Source organism: Pelodiscus sinensis, chromosome 18 (genome assembly GCF_049634645.1).
Source record: "Pelodiscus sinensis isolate JC-2024 chromosome 18, ASM4963464v1, whole genome shotgun sequence".
In the NCBI taxonomy this organism is placed as follows: Eukaryota; Metazoa; Chordata; order Testudines; family Trionychidae; genus Pelodiscus; species Pelodiscus sinensis.
In genome coordinates, this window is record NC_134728.1 from 16,326,320 (window position 1) to 16,346,937 (window position 20,618).

The 20,618-nt window shown below is 42.5% G+C and overlaps 1 long non-coding RNA gene across 1 annotated transcript; it reads right to left on the minus strand.

Annotated features, from left to right (window-relative positions):
• Positions 1 to 366: 366 nt before the first annotated feature.
• LOC142818847 (uncharacterized) lies at positions 367 to 18,162 on the minus strand. The gene is made up of 6 exons (XR_012896511.1): positions 17,622 to 18,162; positions 16,652 to 16,712; positions 12,834 to 12,963; positions 11,348 to 11,415; positions 10,307 to 10,411; positions 367 to 716 (listed from the first exon to the last, which is right to left on the minus strand). It is a non-coding gene; the product is annotated as an uncharacterized LOC142818847 (long non-coding RNA).
• Between the last annotated feature and the right edge of the window lie 2,456 nt (positions 18,163 to 20,618).

Sequence of the window (20,618 nt, forward strand, 5' to 3'; positions counted from 1 at the left end):
CCATGGACACCAAGACATTAAACTGATCAGAAACAAAGAATGAAACTAATCCACTCTCACTCTCCAGGATGGGACACATGCGAAGAGCAAACAAATGACACCAGTGGGAAACAGGCTTTTTAAAAATCACCAGTTTTGAAAACTCTCTGGTGTGTTAGTAAGGCAGTGACCACATTATACATGTTTGGGGACAGATGTAGCAGCAGGCTCTGCCAGCACAAAGCAGCTGCCGACCCAATGTGGCTGGCCGATTGAACTGTTTTTGGTACATCTTTCAGCTAACTGAAAAAGGAACCAGCAAATCAAGAAAGTGACAAAGCAAAAACTGCTTCTCCAGCCATGGCCTGTGGCCCAACCCTGCTCCTTCCAAACTTAAACTCACCAGCATCTTGCCAGGGTCAGCTCAGGCTGTGTTGCAGATGCCCTCTTGTCAGCATCCCAAAGAAAGCCCAGGCTGTTCTTCCAGGGCAATTGCCCTTTGCCCCCATCACTCTCAGCAAAAGCAGTCCCTGTCTTCACTTTCTCCTCTAATAGGCCCCACCTGGGTCTCTAGTAGGCTGACGTGCTCCAGCTGACTGCTCTCCCCATCCAAGAGCCTTTGTTTAATAAAACGGGGTGCTATAGCTGTGGGCTTTTGCCCCAGAATCCTACTGAGCTGTTTCAAAGTTCCAGATGGGTTCAGGGCCAGACACAGGCTGTTGTGCAGAGCTGGAGTACTGCAAAGCAAGCAGAGCAAATAGGTGAATCCTGTCCGGCACTTCAATTTCAAGAAAGAAACTAAGGCAACCAACTTGCCTCTGTCTTTGCTCTCCTACCAACACTGGTGGCTGCATCCCTGGCTGTCTCAGCCTTACTCTTCTGTATCCAGCTGTGCCCACTTCGGCTTCCCAAGGATGACATGTCAGTTACCAGGGCAGCACCGAAACAGCAAAATGAGGCAGGTCTTTGATAACACAGGCTGGAGATCTCAGAGGAGTGGAGTTTCAGTCACTGGAGAAAATAAAACTCCACTTCCATAAAAACTCCACTTCCCGTCAGTCACTGAATTGTCAGTGTGAAAGTTTCCTTCTTAAGCCATCCATCTGTTCATAGCCTGGGTGGCATCAAAACTGCATGTGAGGGGTAGAGTGTAAGTGTGAGACATTCCTTAACTAGCTGAAGTCATGCCCTATCCCATCTGGGCTAGAACAGCTTGTCTGCATGTCACCTATTGCTCAAGACAGGGGACTATCATTTTGTGCTCCTGCTTCTATTCTGGGCATTACGGTATCTCCTGGAGGGTGAAGGTATTTGGAATCTCACTAGGGCCTCGCTATCTTGGGAGAAGCCCTGGGATCTTCCACGGCCACAAATGGTCATGACCACAATGGTAGCTTCCTACCCCCTGCCACCACCTTGCCTGAAAACAGTAGCTCAGAGACAGCCATGCCATTAGCATCATCAGCACTTCGGTTTAGAACTTCCAACAGAAGGATCTGGATCCCTTGGGAAGCTGGACCCTTGCAAACATAACAGGTTTTCACTGAGCCAAATGCAAGCTCCTACCCAAGCCCCAGAACATGCAGGCCACACCCCTGGAATGGGGAACCGTACCCAGGAAAGCAGTGTCTTTGGGAATGATTTAAGGGTCATACTGGGCAAGCTGCTCAACGGGGCAAAGCTGAGGTGAATACAGCTAAAGCCTCATTAGACACATCAGCGAAGGAGTAGGCAGGGAGGTGACTCAGCATCAGTGAGGCTGGGATTGGATACTGCAGCCTGGTTGAGGGCTACAATTTAAAAAGATGTTGAAAAAGTGGAGAGGGGCTTCAAAGAGCCCAATGTTTTGAGGGCTGAAGAACAATGCCTTCTAATGAGCTATTGAAAGGAGCCCAATCTACTGAGTCTCTACAAAAGAAGGCTGAAAGGTGACATCATTGAAGTGTCTAAGAGCTTTCCTGGAGAGAAAACATCAGGTATTGAAGGGTTGTTTAAATCACAGAAAAAGGCAGAACAAGACCAGTCGTTGGAAGGTGAAAACAGACACATTTCTATTAGAAATAAGACACAAATATTTCAGTGAGGATGATTCACCATTGGAACCAGCTACCAAAGGAAGTGATGGATTCTCCCTGATGTATTCTGGACTAGGAACAGGGCTGGCCCACAACATTTTGGCACCTGAGGTGGATAGTTCAAATGATACCCCCATGTCCCCTCACTTGGGCCAAAGCTTTGAAAGGTCTCAATTCTGCCTTCTTCTTGTTCTACTCCTCTCATGGAACTCCACCATCTCTGTGCATCTAGGGTAAGTCTAGACTAAATGGCTCCGTCGACGGAGCCATGTACATGGGTTTACTAGACATACCAAAATGAAGTGTCGATTTAAATAATCGCCGCTTCATTTACATAAAAATGGCCACCGCTCTATGCCAACAATCAGCTGATCAGCACAGCGGGGCAGTGTAGATGCTTCGTGGTCGACACGGGAAGCCTTTGTCGACTGCTCCGATAAACCTCGTTTCACGAGACATACCGGAGCAGTCGACAAAGGCTTCCCTTGTCGACCACAGAGCATCTAGACTTCCCTGCTGTGCCGATCCGCTGATCGTCAGCACAGAGTGGCGGCCATTTTGATGTAAATGAAGCAGCGATTATTTAAATCTCCACTTCATTTTGCTATATCTAGTAAACTCATCTACATGGCTCCGTCGACGGAGCCATGTAGTCTAGATATACCCCTAGAGCAGAGAGAATACATATGCACCAGCAGCAGGCACAATTTTCTACACTCTGGGTCCTAGTGGTGCTCCCTCCCCCCACAGTCTGGCACCTGAGGCAGTCACCTCAGTTTGCTTCATGGTAAGGCCAGCCCTGACTAGAAATGTGGAAGAATTAGTCGACTATATGAAAAGGAAATGCTCATTGGATAGTAACAGGATAGTCTACTAGTCGCTTTCCCCCATCCCCCTTGCTACCTCTATCTGATAGATGCAGCAAGGGGTGGGGGAAAAGGGGGTACTTCAGAGCAGCTGCACCGCAGGGCCCGGCAGTGTTTAAAAGGGACAGCGCTGCACAGCTGATCCTGGGCTCAGTACTGCACTGCCCCTTTGAAGTGTGGCGTTTCAAAAGGGCAGCACCCATGGAACCCGGTATCAGGTGTGCAGCACTGCCTCTTTGAAACATGTGGCAGCATTTAAAAGGGGCAGCACCACCTTATCGACTAATCAAATAGTAGATGCAAAAATGCATCAACTATTCAATTAGTGAAGTACATGCTACTTAACATCCTTATTCTAGATGCCTTTCTGGTGTGTTCTTAGATTAAAACTTAGCTACTGTTCGATACAAGAGGGCTAGGATATGCAGGGGTCAGATCTGATGCTCTAACAATCCCTTCTTGACTTAAAGTCTACTCATTAATGAAAAACTGAGTATGGCATAGGGAGCAGCCTCTGGGGGTTAACTGTCAGCGAGCTTGATCCCCAGACTCAGCTGTCATGAAGTGGGATGATCCACGGGAAGCCACTCCAGCTACCCAGCTCTAAAGGCAAAGAAAAATCATGAACATTTATTCATATTTCCAAAGTCCACCTGGACCAGAGATCAGAGGACTGAAGAAGAGTGCACCCACAGCCCTCAGCTTAAACCCCTCCATCACATCATTAACAATCTATAACCTATCCTGGAAAATGACCTCTCCCTCTCACAGGCCTTGGGGGACGGGCCAATCCTCACCTACAGATAGCCCCCTAACTTGAAACAAATTCTTTGCAGAAACCATGCAACACACCTCCATCATCACCCAGGGACCCATGCCTGCAATCAACTCTGGGGCCAACTCTGTCCACACATCTATACAAATGACATCATCACAGGCCCTAACCACAGAAGCCACCGCATCACAGGCTCATATAGCTGCACGTCCACTAATGTGATATATACCATCTAGAGCCAGCAATGCCCCTCTGCCATATATTTTAGCCAAACTGTATGGTCTCTATGATAAAGGATTAATGGACACAAATCAAATATGTGACATGATTAACACACAGAATCCTGTTGGGGAACATTTTAACCTGCCTGGACACACATTAATAGAGCTAAAAGTGACTATACTTTTACAAATCAATTTCAAAATCCAGCTGGAAAGAGAAGCTGTGGAGCTTGCCTTTATCTGCAAGTTTGACATCTTTAATCAAGGTCTGAACAAAGACATGGACTGGTTAGGCCACTACATTCAACATCCTAACAACATCAAAAGTTAAGTATTGGGCACTCACAGTCCACTCTATTAGCCTAATTTAGCACAGTCACTTGGACAAGTTTTTTCCCAGTTTTCTTTTCCTTTCCATCCCCTCTTTTTTCTGCTCCATTGTGTCTAGACTGCACTCTAAAATAGAAAAAAGATATGCAATTTGTTCTACAAAAATTGTGTATCTTTTTTCGATTTAGTTTTGAAAGAGGCCATTTGGAAATTTGGTACATCTACATGGCACCAAATTTCAAAATAAAGTGCTTTTTCGAACCATCCCTTATTCCTCATAGAACAAGGTTTACAGGGATGGTGTGATGGGCTGGACAAAGCCGATCTTCCCGCTGGAGGCTTTTAAGCACCCTGGCCAGTAGCAGGAGCAGAAGAGAGGTCCTCTGAGCTGGGTAGAGGAGCAGCCCTTATGGCAACCAATCAGGGCACAGCAACCCAATAAAAAAGGAATTGCTAGGCCAGGGAGAGTCAGTTCCTTCCTGGAGCTCAACCCTAGCAGGCCTCAGGGCTGACTGGGGAAACCTCAGAACTTTGGACAGCTGTGAGCGGGAGCTGCACAGTGTTGCTGGACAGAGCCTGATCCTACGGCTGGAAGCTTGCCAAGAAGCCAGGGAAAACTGGCCAAACCTGAACAGGGGGCTCAATCCCAAGACCTAGAGAGGGGCTGGACTGAGCAGCATCCTGGGGAGGTGGCCCAGGGACGTGACAGCAACTGTGGACATTGAAACTTAAGCAGGTAACTGCTATTAGGGTTCCTGGGCTGGGACCCAGAGGAGTGGTTGGGCCAGGGTCCCCGTCCCCAGCCCCCTTACAAACCACACCTGGAACAAGGGGGTAAACGAAGAGGCTGGATCTACGGCCACCACTTGGACATTGCCTCACCCCAGATGGGAGAGTAAAAGACTGTGAGACTTCTTTCAGCCACCTGGGGGTGCTCACCTGAAGGGCAGAATCCATTACAGATGATGAAAGAGCGCATCCATTATTTTGAAAAAAATTTGAAATAAAGGACACCTTCCTTGACGCTGCTTTGCTATTTCGGGATATTTCCGGTATCGCAAAATAGCAATGCAGTCTAGATGTACACATATTTATTTGTATCTCTGGACCCCTTGGCCCATTCATCTGAAGAAGTGGATTGTGCCCATGAAAGTTCATAATACTATCTACATTTTTTGTTCGTCTAAGATGCTGTTGGGCCGTTCTTTGTTTTTTAAATTTTTTTCAGTTACAGACTAATATGGCTACCCCTCTGAGATTTAGGAGCAAAAACATTGTGTCTACATGCCACTTGTATCAGCCAGAATTTATACAACCTTCTACTAACTCTGTAATCTTCTGCTGCCTCTTCCTTAATTTCCTGGAATATTAAAAATGAAACTTAACCTCCAAGAGATGCTTTGTTAATGCAAAATTCTTTGTCCTGAGAGCCTGGACAGCCTCAGGCGGACCAACATCAAGAGCCAAATTAAAAAAAAACACCATGAGACTGGCTTAAAGTAATGAGATTAAAGAGAAATAAACAAATAATTCATTTTGGGTCTTTTTATGTGTCATTGCTTTCTGAGCCTTGAGGACTCACTCAGGTCATGTTTTTGGCCTTTTTCTATGCAAATTTGAGGACTTGAAACACTTTTTACGTGAAAGCCTATGTTGATACAGCTGTTCAAGCAGAGCTGACAGATGCAGCCAACACGCACTGAAGGAGTTTTTCTGTTAGCATAACCACACTTCCTCTCCAAATAAAGCCCTCTTAGACTCACAGTTTGAGCAGTCATGCCTAGCAGTCAGAGACCAGGGTTCAGGAAGGGTCAGAAGCCCAAGAACAAGCCAGAGTAACTCCAGATAATCTGAACACACTAGGTCAGAAGTAGCCACGACGGAAGTCAGTAGCCACCATCCCATGGCACAGCGAGTGATGGGTGCTGCAGGTCAGGGAAGACAAATTGGAATCAAGCAGGAATTGAGTTTTTGAGATCATCTAAAAACTTCCATTGAATTCAGTGGGCTCTGACCTGCCCCTCTCCTGAGCTACCTGATTCCTGCCAAGAATGAGGACTTGCAGTGGTACTTGACACATCTCTGGTCAGCTTATGAGGGCAGTTGAGCCACAGCAATGCTACCTGACTGGCCAAGGAAGTTAGTAAACCTGCTCTTAAGCCCAAACTCGGCAGCTGATCTCTGGCTATGAACACACATGCTCGCAGCTGTGATCTCTCCTGGACCGGCCTTGCTCCAGCCCTGATCCTGCCCCATTCCTAGCCTGGATTCTGCCCTACCCAATTCATTCCAGACCTGCTTCCCTACTGGTTTTTTTACTCTGACCCTTGGCTTTGATTGCTGACTCTCGTGCTGACTCCTTGACTTTGATTACCAGCTTCCTGTCTTCGGCTCCTGTCCCAGCCACTAGGCCTGACTGCTCATGTCCCAGTTTGTGACAGTCCCAGACAGACAGTGGGAACAGAAGTTTTGTAAGGCTTTTCCTCATATCTCCATCTCCCCCATGGATACTAGTGTTATAGAATCATAGAACTGGAAAGAATCTTGAGAGTCCAGTCAAGTCTAGTCCCCTGGACTCATGGCAGGACTAAGCATCATCTAGATCATCCCTGATAGTTGCTTGTCTAACCTGCTCTTTAAAATCTCCAATGATGGAGATTCTACAACCTCTTTAGGCTATTTATTTCCAGGCTTAACCACCCTGACAGGAAGTCTTTCCTAATGTCCAACCTAAGACCATTGCTTATTGTTCTATCATCAGAGATTAAGGAGAATATTTTTTCTCCCTTCTCCTTTTAACAACTTTTTAGGTACTTGAAAGCTGTTATTTCCCCCCCTTAGTCTTCTCTTTTTCCATACTAAACAAACCCAGTTCTTTCAATCTTCCCTCATAGGCCATGTTTTCTATATTTTTAATATTTTTTGTTGCTCTTTTCTGAACCGTCTCCAATTTGTCCACATCTTTCCTGAAATGTGGCATCCAGAACTGGATACCATACTCCTGTTGAGGCCTAATCGATTCACAGTAGAATGGAAGAACTACCTCTTGTATCTTGCTTACAGCACTCCTGTTAATACATCCTAGAATGTCTGATTTTTTTGCAATAGTGTTGACTCATATTTAGCTTGTGGTCCAATATGACCCCTAGATCCCTTTCCATGGTACAACTTCTTCGTATGTGTGTGACTGATTGTTCCTTCCTAAATGGAGTACTTTGCTTTTGTCCTTATTAAATTTCATCCTATGTACCTCAGTCCGTTTCTCCAGTTTGTCCAGACCATTTTGAATTATAACCCTATCCTCCAAAGCAGTTGTAACCTCACCCAGATTGGTATCATCCATAAACCTTATGAGCATACTCTCTATGCCATTCTCTAAATCAATCAGGGCCATAGCAAGGGTGGGGCAAGTAGGGTGCTCGCCCCAGAGCATATCATAATCAAGGGTGCAAAGATGCAATAAGTAAATAATATGCTGCAAAAGTAAAGCACACAACATGTGCTAACCTAAAGAGAGGAGGTGTATAATTAATATTTTGCCCTGGGCACAAAAATACCTAGTTATGGCGCTGAAATCATTGATGAAGATATTGAATAGAACCAATCCTAGAACTGATCCCTGCAGAGCCCCACCTATTCTGTCTTTCCAGCATGACTGAGAACCATTGATAACTACTATCTGGGAATGGTTATCCAACCAGTTATGTACCCATCTTATAGTAGCTCCCGCTAGGTTATATTTCTCTAGTTTGTTAATGAGAAGGTCATGTGAGACTGTATCAAATGCCTTCCTAAAATCTAGATATACCACATCTACCACTTCTTCCTTATATACAAGTATTGTTACCCTATAAAAGCTATCAGCTTGATTTGACATGATTTGTTCTTGACAAATCCATGCTATTACTAATCACATTATTGTCTAGATATTTGCAAATTGATTTCCTTAATTATTTGTTCCATTATATTTCCTGATACAGAAGTTAAGCTAACTATTCTGTAAATCCCTGGGTTGTCCTTATTTCCCTTTTTATAGATGGGCCCTTTATGTGCCATTTTCCAGTCTTCTGGAATCTCTCCCATCTCTCAGGATTTTTCAAAGTTAATATCAGATATCTCCTCAGTCAGCTCCTTGAATATTCTAGAATGCATTTCATCAGGTCCTGGTGACTTGAAAACATCTAATATGTCTAAATAATTTTAATATGATCTTACCCTATTTTAGCTTCTGAACCTACCCCATTTTCACTGACATTTATTATGTTAATCGTCCAATCACCACCACCTTTCTTGGTGAAAACCAAAACAAAGAAGTCATTAAGCTCCTCTGCCATTGCCACATTATGATTCTGTTAAGCATGCAGAATGATTCCTGGTTCCATAGAAGTCAATGAGAGTTTGTCATTGACTTCAAGAGGGCCAGAATTTCACCCCTGTTGTTGGGAATATGTAATATCCAAACTTTGAATTTAATCGGTCAATAATACTGATAGACACAGTAAAACAGAAAAATCTGTTTGAATTTATATGTTCCTATAAGCATCTGATTTCAACATCTGGCAGGAATACCCTGTATATAAGAAAAATAAGTGGGCAAACAATACAAGTGGACACTATAAGAAGGAAAATCTGGATTAAAGAGATGTTAATTATACTATGCCATTTTCAGTGAAAATCATCAGAAATGTTCATTTAAGAGGCAAATAGTCTAGGCTGAGCAATCAGATATGCAAATGGCTAACAGCACAATGTAATATTTTGGAAGAAAAAGCAAATTGTCTTGGCATCAAACATTCTGCTGCTGTTTCCTCCCTAAATAAAATGCAAGAATCGCTAAAAAATCTTTTTCATCAGAGAAAAGTGCACTCAGTACAGAATATAAATTGAAATGTTTATTAATATTTCCCCTTATTTATCTATTTCATAACCTTGCCATTTTTCCATCCATCAGTTGATATTAGCCAATAATATTCAAAGCACCTAAAGGTAAAGACCAGCTCTCAGCATATGTACCATTTATTCTGTCATGTCCGGGCTTATATGTAATGAAAGTGACCCCTTTGCGGAGAGAAGAATTGTAACCCTAAAAGACTTTGGTTATTTATTATGAACTTGTACAGGTAAATTTTTAAAGTTTATGGTCCTTAATATAATGTTGGTCCTAAGCCATTTTGTCTCCTCTATCAGTTGGATGTAGCATCAGCTTTGACCTATTCTGTTGGTTCCCAATCCAAAAAAGAACCAGAGAGAAGAACTCTCTGTAATTGATATCTGCTGACTTTACCAAAAAGATTATTTTTGCTCCTCTTAGTCCTTGCAGAGTTGACTTCCAGACTACGATTTCTTGAGAACATTTTGGAACTTTCATAGTTCCAGGACTAAGATGTTCTTCGATCTGAAAATTAAGATGCTGTGCTACTGAGAGGGAATACAACTGGAATTCAATACAGTCCCTTTTCTAACTATAACCAGCGTATAAACAGCATAAAATGTAACATGGGAAAGTGAAAGGCTGAATAGAGCAGTAATAAGCCAAATGCAATGTACATTTACTCTGCTAAAGCTAGATTAATACCATTGAACTCATTATTCCACATTCACACCGAAAGCAGAATTTAGCCCAATTTATACATCGCCATTCATAAAAAAAAACTCAGTGATCTCCAAAAATATATTTTAAAAAAATACAGTTAAATAAACAGTTTGAGTTTTGGTCTCAAAATGTGAATTCCGAATCTAGATCAGAAAACAAAAAAATCAAGATTTTCAAAACAAGGTACCAAAAGTTATATAGGAACTAAAATAAGTTGCCCGATTTTCAGAAGCACAGAGTACCTAGCTCAACACTTTAAAAAAAATTAGATAACTTGTCCAGGTGCCTAAATATGGAGTTAGAAACCTAAATTCAGTCATCCAGTTTTAAAAATCATGGCTAAAAATTCTGAAGAGATCAGAACAGAAAGAAATTGAATCTTGATAGCACAATCAGGTAAATAAATGTTCAAAAGTCTAAAAGAATGGGAAGCAATGAAGAAAGAAATTGGAGAAAGAAATTCATACCCCAATCAGTGTTCACTGCTTTATTCAGTACTCCTGGCTCCGCAGACAGTTGTCCTTGCTTCTCCGCACCCCGTTCTTTAGCCTCAGACATTAACCTATGGATGACTGGTTGGATGACAAATGGTGCCTATGTTAGTTTCACACACGCACACATATTTTTCTGCCCATTGATTGATGATAGATCCAAGGTACATTTTTCTTCAACTGGCTTGTTTTTAAAAATCAATGGTAATTCTAGAATTGTAAACAATCATCCAGACAAAGGCTATACCCACCAGCTTGGGTGTTGGAACTTTGCATGGTTGCACATTGCACTGCCTTTCTATTGGTGATAATAGCTCTTGCTTTTTTTAAAGTATTGTCCCAGGTCTACACAGTGCAATCTAACCACAGCCTTATATTTGAGAAGGAGGCCAGACCTGCACTGACCCAACTGGGCCATGAGGAGACTTACAGAGAGGCATGATTACACCACCCTTCAACTTTAAAGATAACAGCTCACTGCTTTCTGTGCAGCCAGCAAGCTCAGCTGCCTGGTATACAGATGAGAGTCAGGACTCTAAATCCTCTTTGTCTCCATCTTCCTCAAAACATAACTATTCCCTGGGAGTGCATTAGGGAACAGTCTGAGTGCAGGGGCAGTAGTTTTACCCAGACACAAATAGGATGGTAGGGGCAGGATGTTCCCTGTAACCACAGCACCCAAAAGCATTCTTTATCATGACTAAGCAGATGCCAGCACATAGGAACAGAATTACTTATTGACTGATAGGACCAATACATCTTCCTTACAGTGTCTTTGCTTCAGTTTTGCACGGTGTGTGGGTTTTGCAAATTGAGGTGGGTTCTGATTTTCACATGCACAGAAACTGAACACAAAGCTGATAAGCAAAGCCAAAGGAGAATGGATGTGGAAACAGGCCAAGACTCTGCCATTACATTCAAAAGAAAAAAAGCCTGTGTTTTGTTGGAATAATCAAATGCTCCGTTGGATGCCAAGAAAAAAAAAAAAGAGGGCCAAGAGCAAACAAACTTTACTACCTTAGTCCTTCTGTCAGTCCATCTGTCTCCTCCTTCCACTCAGCTTCTCCATCTCACTGTAATATGCTCTGGGAAAAAAAAGGGTTATTGTTTTGTTTGCAAAAAGTGAATGTTTCCCCCATATTTAGAGGTGTGCATTTCCAAGCATATTTATATGTGTTTCCATAGGCACCAAGAGGAGAATATTCTATGGAGTGTTCAGAACACAAACGTTTAGGAAAGAGGGTTTATAAATGGAGCTTGCACAGCAAGTTTCCAAACATTGGTGCAATATCAAAAGTATACTGTGTATACTATCTGTAGCCATGAACCCCAAAATTGTATGAAAACTTGCAAGCCAAATGCAAATCCTCATTTACACAAGTATCCTCTTTCTTCTGTTGTCCTTACATACACCCATACCTCTGTGAACTCCACTCCAATTCATCTGATGAAGTGGGGTTTACCTATGAAAGCTTATTCCCTAATAAAACTGCTGGGGGTACATCTACACAGCAGTGCTATTTCAAAATAACAGACATTATTCTGAGATAACATAGTACACTGCCAGCCTTTATTTTGAAATAACGTGGAGCTGGAGGACTTCTTACTCCAACTCCTATAACCCTCCTTCTATGAGGAGTAAGGGACATCAAAGGCAAAGTGTTCTTTCTTTGACTTCCTGCTGTGTAGATAGCTTAACTCGGCTTTTGGTGCTATTTCAAATTCAGCTACGCAAATGACATAGCTCAAGTTGCGTAGCTTAATTCGACTTTAGCTCTGCTGTGTAGACATACCCTAAAGTGCTACAGGACTCTTCATTGTTTTTGCATTTTGTAAGAATGAGCAGAAAATATGATGCCTGTAGTAAGATGAAGGCCTAAAACATAAGCCAATGCAGCATAGGCCTGGTCTGAGGCCTAGCTAACAATGGACAAAACATGGCTAACAAAGCAAAGCTAAGCTGGGAGCAAGAGGCAGGCCCCAGCTCACAGAACTTAGCACAAACAGGGCTGAGAGTGCAAAACACTAACTGGTAATGACCCAGTTGCAGAACAATAATTGGTGCTGGTCATAAGTGGAAAGCACATGGTATCACTAGTGCCTTAAAAAAACCCTTGGTACCCACTCCTCACAGATACAGATACAGGTTCAGGAAAGGGTCTAAAATGACAGCATGATGGGTAGAGAAGATCTAATCAAACCACAAGGTACAGGGTGATGGGTGGTATCTAAGTAGCATCAGAGAGTGGTAACCTGACAATGTCAGAGGGTGGCAACCTGATACATCAGCAGTGAGGTATGACGATGTACCTGTATATAAAGTGGTGTTTTGGGGGGAGACAGTCTTTGGATGACTGTCAGTGGAAATTTCCCACGATTGAGAATTGATTGAGTCATTCCATTGCTACAGGGTACATATGCATAGTGGTTCAGTAGAGACTACTGACAACTATTACTGTACTTCGCTTAGCAATAAACCTGTCCTGGCACCTTCGATCCTTACCTGATTTGTGGTCTTTGGAGGCTCTCTCAGGGTCTGCTGTGGAGACTAAGTGCACAAGTCGACACGGCAAACGTCACTGAGCGCACACACAAGCAGCCTTCTGGTTATCATCATCAACGGAGCCAGAGACCTGTGAGGACACCTCGGCAGTAAATCCCAACTGCTCCCTGAATAACTACAATGCCAACCTACATCAGGTGACTGGTTTCAAAATAGCATTTCTGAATGGTGATAGAGAGAAGGCACCAGTCTTCTCCCTCTGATTCCCTTCTCCTTTTATAACACACTGCAGCATGAAAAACATAAGTTGAGAATAATGAATCAGATAACCTTTACAGTGTAATTCAGCTAAAATCCTCCTTGCTCCTCTTCACGTGATTATTAGTCAACCCCAGAGAATGTCAATGCTGTATCTGCAGAACTCATAAGCCTCATCATCAAGTGTCAAACATGAAGGGATGCAACAAATAAATGTTATGGAAGCCACAGCAGTATTGATCTTTGTTTTTAAAGAGTTTGACTCTGATAGTAGATCTGTTTGACAACTAAATAATCTAGATTTTTATTATCTCCTTAAACATCCCTCGGCTCTTCAGTTAAGTAATAAAAGAAAGAACCCAAGAAGGAAAACTTGCCACTTTAGTAAATGGCAGTGTAATTAAAACTTAGCGAAGAATTTACACATCCTGCTTTGGAATTGATTGGCAATCAATATAGTTTCTTTATTTTTACTTGGGTTATTTATTATCCACTGACAGTTATTGACATGTCTTAAACAGGAAAAAATATCTTAAATTAAACAAAAGTACCTGTGCTGGGAGAATGTTATTAAAACTAACAGAAGCAATCAAGGAAGGAAATTAAACAGACCTTGCTAATGTTGTGCTCTTATTTATTTATGCAAATTCTCACAGTTGCCTGTCTGACCTTCAGTGTGCCAATGTGTGCGCCAGGTCTGACTATCAATTCCCAATATAGTTTAATGGCAAAAGCAGAGCAACAAATATGTAGCTCAGTCCTTCAGAAGCAGACTTTAGCTAAAGCTGTGTGGTCTCTGGGTTTGCTATTTCCTTTCTGCAAAGGTACTGACATTTGGCAATGACTCAGACACAGCTCCACAGCGTATGACCCTTGTTAATGTACAAGCAGTCTCTAAATCTGTCCACTGAATTCAGCTCATACTATACTGATACAGCCCCATAGTGCAGACAACCCACAGCAACAAAAGGGTTTTTTCGATGGCGTAGGAACACCAGCTCCCCGAACAACGGTCGCTACATCGATGGAAGTGTTCTTCCATTGCCAGAGCTGTATCTACACTGGGGACTGGAATAGCTATGTTATTTGGGGTGAGGTGATTTGTTTTTGTTTGTTTTGCACAGCTGACTGTTGTAGCTACGTTGATGTAACTTTTAAGTGTAAACCAAACACCAGATTCAATTTACATGCAGCGAATGCCATTGTAGTATCATAGTAAGTATGGAAAACCAGGATATCTTGTGTGAGAGCTGTATCCACTAAGCCATTTTTGTCCACTTCCAAAACATATAAGACAATATCTTATAGGTGTCAGTGAAGCAGAAGCAATGCTTGAGTGGTAAATGTTGGTTTAGGCCTTGATTCAGAAAAGACAGAAGTGTGTATGGAAATCGCACTGAAGTAATGGTTTAATGGATACAGATCACTCTCCAAATAATGATGCTTTCCTGACTTAGGGCCATAATGAAGGAGCTTCCTTTTAGTCTTTTATCTGGTTTCTTATATATTAAATATTTATCTATTTGATCCAAAGGAGCTCTGTTCTGCCTCCAGAAGGCAGTGTTTTAAAAGGAATAAAGATATGAATAGGTATGAATTACATACCCAAGTGGTGCTATAACAATATTCAGAACATGCATAAATGTGACAACTATTATCACTTCTTTTTGCATCACGGTTGTGAGAAAAGCAGCAGCAGCACCAGCACTGTGTTGACAAAGGCTATTTCTAAATGCTCCTGTAGAATAGCAAATTTTTATTCCACTATATTATTGCCACAGTTACATCAAGAATTCAGTTATGCCCCTGGATGAGTTGTCCATATGATGTTTAAGCCATCTCTTCTCCTAATCTCCAAGAAACCTTCATACCTACTCTGATGCAGTGTAGTGTGTCATTCATTGTTTGATGGATGCATCTTTCCCATCACTGCCAAAGCATCATAACACACAGGTCTCTTTGTGCCCAGGCCAGAAACTTTAATTACTTCTTCTGAGGCCAAACTATTTAAAAGAGGCATCTCCCTCCTTCCTAGTATGTGGTTTAATGAATCAGTGGATGAAAGAATGGCACGTCCCTCTTAGTGGTAAGATGTACACCTGGCAAGTCCTTGCTGAATGTGCAACTAGCAGCAAAAAAACAAAAAGTCATTGGCAGTGTAGATCTCCATAGAGATTACAAGCAATGAGCTGAATGTCACACCTTCCCCAAAGCTTGAAGTCTCCGGTGTAGCCAGTACAGCTGTGGCTGCTGTCTCTTGTCTAAATAGATAGCCCTATTAAAATGCCATTAGTGCTCCAGAAAGATTTGGTTTGAAGTTTAAGGCTCTTTTAGGTAGTAAGTATTTCTCTGTTCTAATTTTATCTTGACTCCTGTCGACTTACAGGAATGTAGCCATTATATGCCACTTCCCTAGCAAGTACAAACGGGCAGCTCATACTTGTCCATTAGCCAGCTGGAAGGACCAAGGCCAGTTCCTCCTCTGTGTAGCAGGACCACTCCTCGCAGACACCAAACACCAGCATTACCCCACTCCTGACATCCGTCAGAGCCACATGGGACAGCAGTCACTAGGGATGAGAGACTGCTGCTTCTCTCCCTCGCAACAGCTGTGATTTTTTGATTTTCCTTGTTATCAACACTAAATAGACAATGCATAAATTGAAATTATACAGGAGTTTCATTATTATTATTATTGAAGGATACTTTCAAACTGCAGTTTGATAGGAGAATGGAGACTACCATTCCTGTTGTCTGCTGGCCAACACCTCCTCACAAGCTGTTTCTTTTGGCATGCAACAGAAAAGACATCAAGCACCAAATTCATCCCTGGATTAACTCCACTAAGCCCAACACTGCTACAGTAGAAGTCTAAGAGTTTACAGTCAGTATTGGACATGTGGCAAACTGGAATGCTCTGATCTTCTTCCAAACAGTCTTTTTCAATTTTCTGCAAGACAGAAGCTCCTTTGACTGACCTGCAATAGACTAATCTCCGATGGCTCAGTCAAAACAATGAGGAGTCTGGGGGCACCTTGCAAATTAACAGATTTATTTGGGCATAAGCTTTCATGACTGAAACCCACTTCAAGAGATGAGTTGGATTGGAAATTACAGAGGCAGGGGTACATATGAGAACAACAAAAGAAGTTACTTGTCAAGTGTGGGACCACAGTTAATCACGTCACAGTAGATGTGTCTCATTCACAGCATTTGATGTGGAAATGTGAATATCAAGAGAGGAGAAATTGTCTTTGTAGTGTGTTAACCAATTAAGATCCTTATTCAGTCCAAAGTTGATTGTATTGAATTTGCAAATGAACTCTGGTTCAGCTGTCTCCCTTTGTAATCGGGGTTTAAAGTTATTTTGTAGAAGGATGGGTACTTTTACATCCATTAGCAATGCTTGGAAGCACATAAGACATTCAATGAATCCCATTTAAGGAGATTATGGAGAATTTTTTCCACATTCTTTCCAAACCAAGATTAAATGGGAACATGATATGAGAACTTGCATCTCAAGGTTTGAGTGCATTACAGCAATGCATGACTGTGCTTACTTTATTCGGATTGGCCTCATAGGGATGCAGCTGCCTCAGCTGTAGCTCAAACTTCTCAGATCTGAAAAAATAAAAACCCAAGAAATGAGGCATTAGTAATGTCATACACAAATACATATGACAACCCATCTAGCCCACCTGAGTAAATCCCAGCTCTCAATTTAATGCCCCATGAACTAATCTCTCCCCAATTCCCTTCTCCTTGATCTGTGGTGTGTTGCGCCCCTGCATGAGATAGGAAGTCTTATAGAGCTTCCTCAGAAGTCATAAAAACAGTTTCCGGACCACCTCCCAATAATGCAGCATTCATCTTGTATGTTCTAGGCTGCCAGGGACACTACCACACCACATTGGAGTTTGATGTCCTAGCAGTATGTCATCCCCAGCCCTTGTAACACATTCACAGATCCTTGTGTGACACAGGGCCATTTACAGCATCCACTGGAACAATCCAAACCCTGTCAGCAGCTGCAAAATATACAGTATATGCCACGTCATACATGTTATGTGACTGTTCCAGGGATGGGCCAGGCAATTCTGCCAGGAGAGTGGGATAAGGTACAACTGTCACCCTTTATTGCTGCAGGTGCCTGAACTACAGAGAATATGAGGCTAGAAGGTGAAATTTAAACTGATCCTATTCAATAGCTGTAAAATAAAATGTACTTTTTAATTCAAACTGTAGCAACTCATGGTTTTAGCTGTGAAGGCCGCTTGGTCAATCCATGATGTATTGGCCAAGTTGGTATCAAGTGAAATCTACAAATCTGTTCATGGTGGAAAGGACCCAGGTGTGTAGATGTGGTACGGACTCTACTCCCAAAACCAGAGTCAGTGTGGGTGCTGTGTGGGTGCTGTGTCGCAACTTAAAACACTATGACAACCACTGCAAACAACAACAACACAATTGTCCACTATAGACAAAGCTTCAGATGAGACTTGGTTGTTATTTGACTGTATAATCCTTTACCTTTCTTCTGCAGATATAGCTCAGATACTGTTCAGCTAGGTATTTCACATAGATATCTCCTCTTCCCCAGGCCAGTCTACACCATATGTACAGAAAAAAATATTAACCTCAAGTCTTCATGCAAATCGTATCACTATATTTATGGAAACTCCTCCAAGGGTTTGGGTATCCTGATTTTCTAAATTTATCCAGCTAAGATTTTCAACACCCAAAATTGTACTCCCCCAAGCTTGTTTTTGAAAAGGTGGTTATTTACATTGAACTACTTTATATTTTATACCACTTTAGGCGCTACCTATCTCCCAATCTCTTTGTCGTAATTACAAGATAAAAATCCACTTGAGAAAGAAATACATGTGCCTCTCAACTTTTGTTTTTCAAGGGTAGATAATATTTAATTCCCGGCCTCTGATTTTCCAAATGCTATTTATTAGCAGCAGGTTTGGAGAATTAAACCATCTGCTCTTTGAAAAATGAGTATCGTTGAAAATAAATAGTTTAGCCTTGGCAGTAAATTCATCCTGACTGCAACTTGTCTTAGTATTGCTGCTACTATTAATAAGATTATAGCAAGAATATTACATTTGTCAAGAGCCATAATAATTGCTTTCAAAAATGAAGTATGATTCTGATCAAAATGGGTAGTCAATTGTGGAGCAATTTCTGTGCTCAGGTTTCCACATTTTAAATAAGAGATTTTATTCTAATGGAACTTATGCAAGTAAAGGGACAGCCATAGATTTTTCATTAGGTTAATTACTGCTATGAGAAGGTAAATACTAACAGACGGATCACCCAACACTGGCCTGTGTTTTCAGCCTGTCATTTGTGAGACTAAAATGTATGACAATTCAGGTCATTTAGGGCACATCTACACAGCAGGGCTAAACTCAAAATAAGCTTTGCAACTTGAGCTATGCTAATTGCGTAACTTAAGTCGAAATAGCTTATTTCAACTTTTGGCACTGTCTACACAGCAGTTATTTCAATATAGAGCATGCTTCCCCGACTTCCCTTGCTCCTCGTACAATGAGGGTTACATGAGTCAGAGTAAGAAGCCCGTTATTTTGAATTTATTTTGAAATAACAGGCTTGCTGTGTAGACTTGCACTGTGTTGTTTCAGAATAATTGATGCTATTCAGAAATAACACCAGCTAATGAGGGAGCATGTGACCTCCATATATGACTCCACCCTACTCCCAACCTGGGACTTCCACATTCTTCCTCTTCCCTCCCCTCCAATCCCAGATTACCTGAAGTGATAGCAGGAGGGGCAGTACAGCATCCGGAGGGAAAAGGAGCAAAAGGAGCAGCACCATAAGCCCCTGCATGAAGCTGCTTCATCTGTGTACAAGTCTAGAAGCAGACGTCTATGCCTTTTCCTGCCGGGGGGAAGGGGTGGGCAGTGAGAAAGAAGCAGAACTTCTAGCCCTGCCCCCTCCACCCCGGCTTGTTGTACATAGATGAAGAATCTCCTAGAAGGGCAGGGGGCATACAGCCATGACAAAGATCCTGAGAGGAGATGTGAGGGACAAGCTGGCTCGTTTTATTCCTGTGCGCTGTACTGGCTAAAAATAGCTTGGTGGCACAGCATACCAGATCGTACCTGTAGCCTATCAAGTTACTTGCCTACCATGCTAATAATATGGTGGTGTTAATTTAAATTAACTAGATAATAGCTAAGAGCTGTAATGCAAGAAATCTGCTAAAGGCTGGTCTGCAGCACTATGTGTCCTGCCTGCCCAGTGCCTCAGACTGGAGCAACTGGGGGGGGTGGCATTTCTACCTGGCCAGAGGGCTACACTCGGGGGAGTGGGAGGCAGGTGTTGTAAAGTTGCTCTCAGCATTCCCACAGGCCCTTGTGTTAGCTTGACTGATGTCTGGGTTCAGGTCTAAGACACCAGGCCTTATGTCTGCCAATTGCAGTTTGTGAAGGACCCCTAATACTAGCACAGCAGCACTCAACTCCTTGTGGGGATGGGCTTTGCCATTGACCCACCTGAGTCGAGGTCTGTGCCCTTTCTTAGCTGGGGCCAGGGCATGTTTGTAAATAAGCATGAGTCCCAAATTAGTGATCCTGTTACTTGTACCTAGCTGTGTGTGCATATGCTACTTGCCTTCCTCCACACAATCAACCACAAGCCTGTTGGTGCCGTGCACTGACTGGGCAGTGGCGCTGTCCTGATGCCATTAGGCGTAGGAGCAACATACGTGCAGTACAGCCGAGCCCAAGGGCTGTCTGGTGAATCAGGTTCTCTTGCAGTGCAGTGGTTCCTGCTCTAGGGTATAACAAAATGGTTCAGCCTCTGACTGCCCTTTCCAATTAGTACCATGTCTGCATTACACCCAATTAGAGGGCAGGGTTGCACTTGCATGGAAAAACACACATAAGCTCACAAGCCAGGTCAAGTAATATGGGGTTATATTTTATCTTTTTTCCATGCTGCAACAGGCCATTTGCAAGATCAGCAGAAGCTGAGGTTAGCAGATTTCCATGGTTGAGACATGGATTCATCCAGATACAGGTCATAGCTTATATATGGTTTCCCAGGACTGAAAGGGGGAACTTAGGTCTGGGGCCTTTCACCCTATAGGATGGTAGGAAAAATACCCTCAGACTCAGCAGATGCATCATTATATAAAAGTCCCAAAATAATTGGTTCAGGCTGAGTTGAGTAATCAGGACACAGAATGTGATAGATAACCACAAAGTCCTATGGCAACGAATTGACATATATGATAATAAGTTGAGAGCAATGATACACTGACCAACAGGAAAAGAACTCTTCAGCATTAGAAACACCCCCTACTGAATATGCATAAAACACGTTATCATCAGCAGCACACAGTATAAAAGTGGGACCCCAGCCGACGGGCAAGTGGGAGGAGAAGATGTAGTCCTTGGAAGGGCTGGAATGTTGGCCCCTCATGATAGGGAAGGTGAAGATAATGAGAATGAGGATGGGCTAACACTTAAGATTGTTCTAGAAGGATTG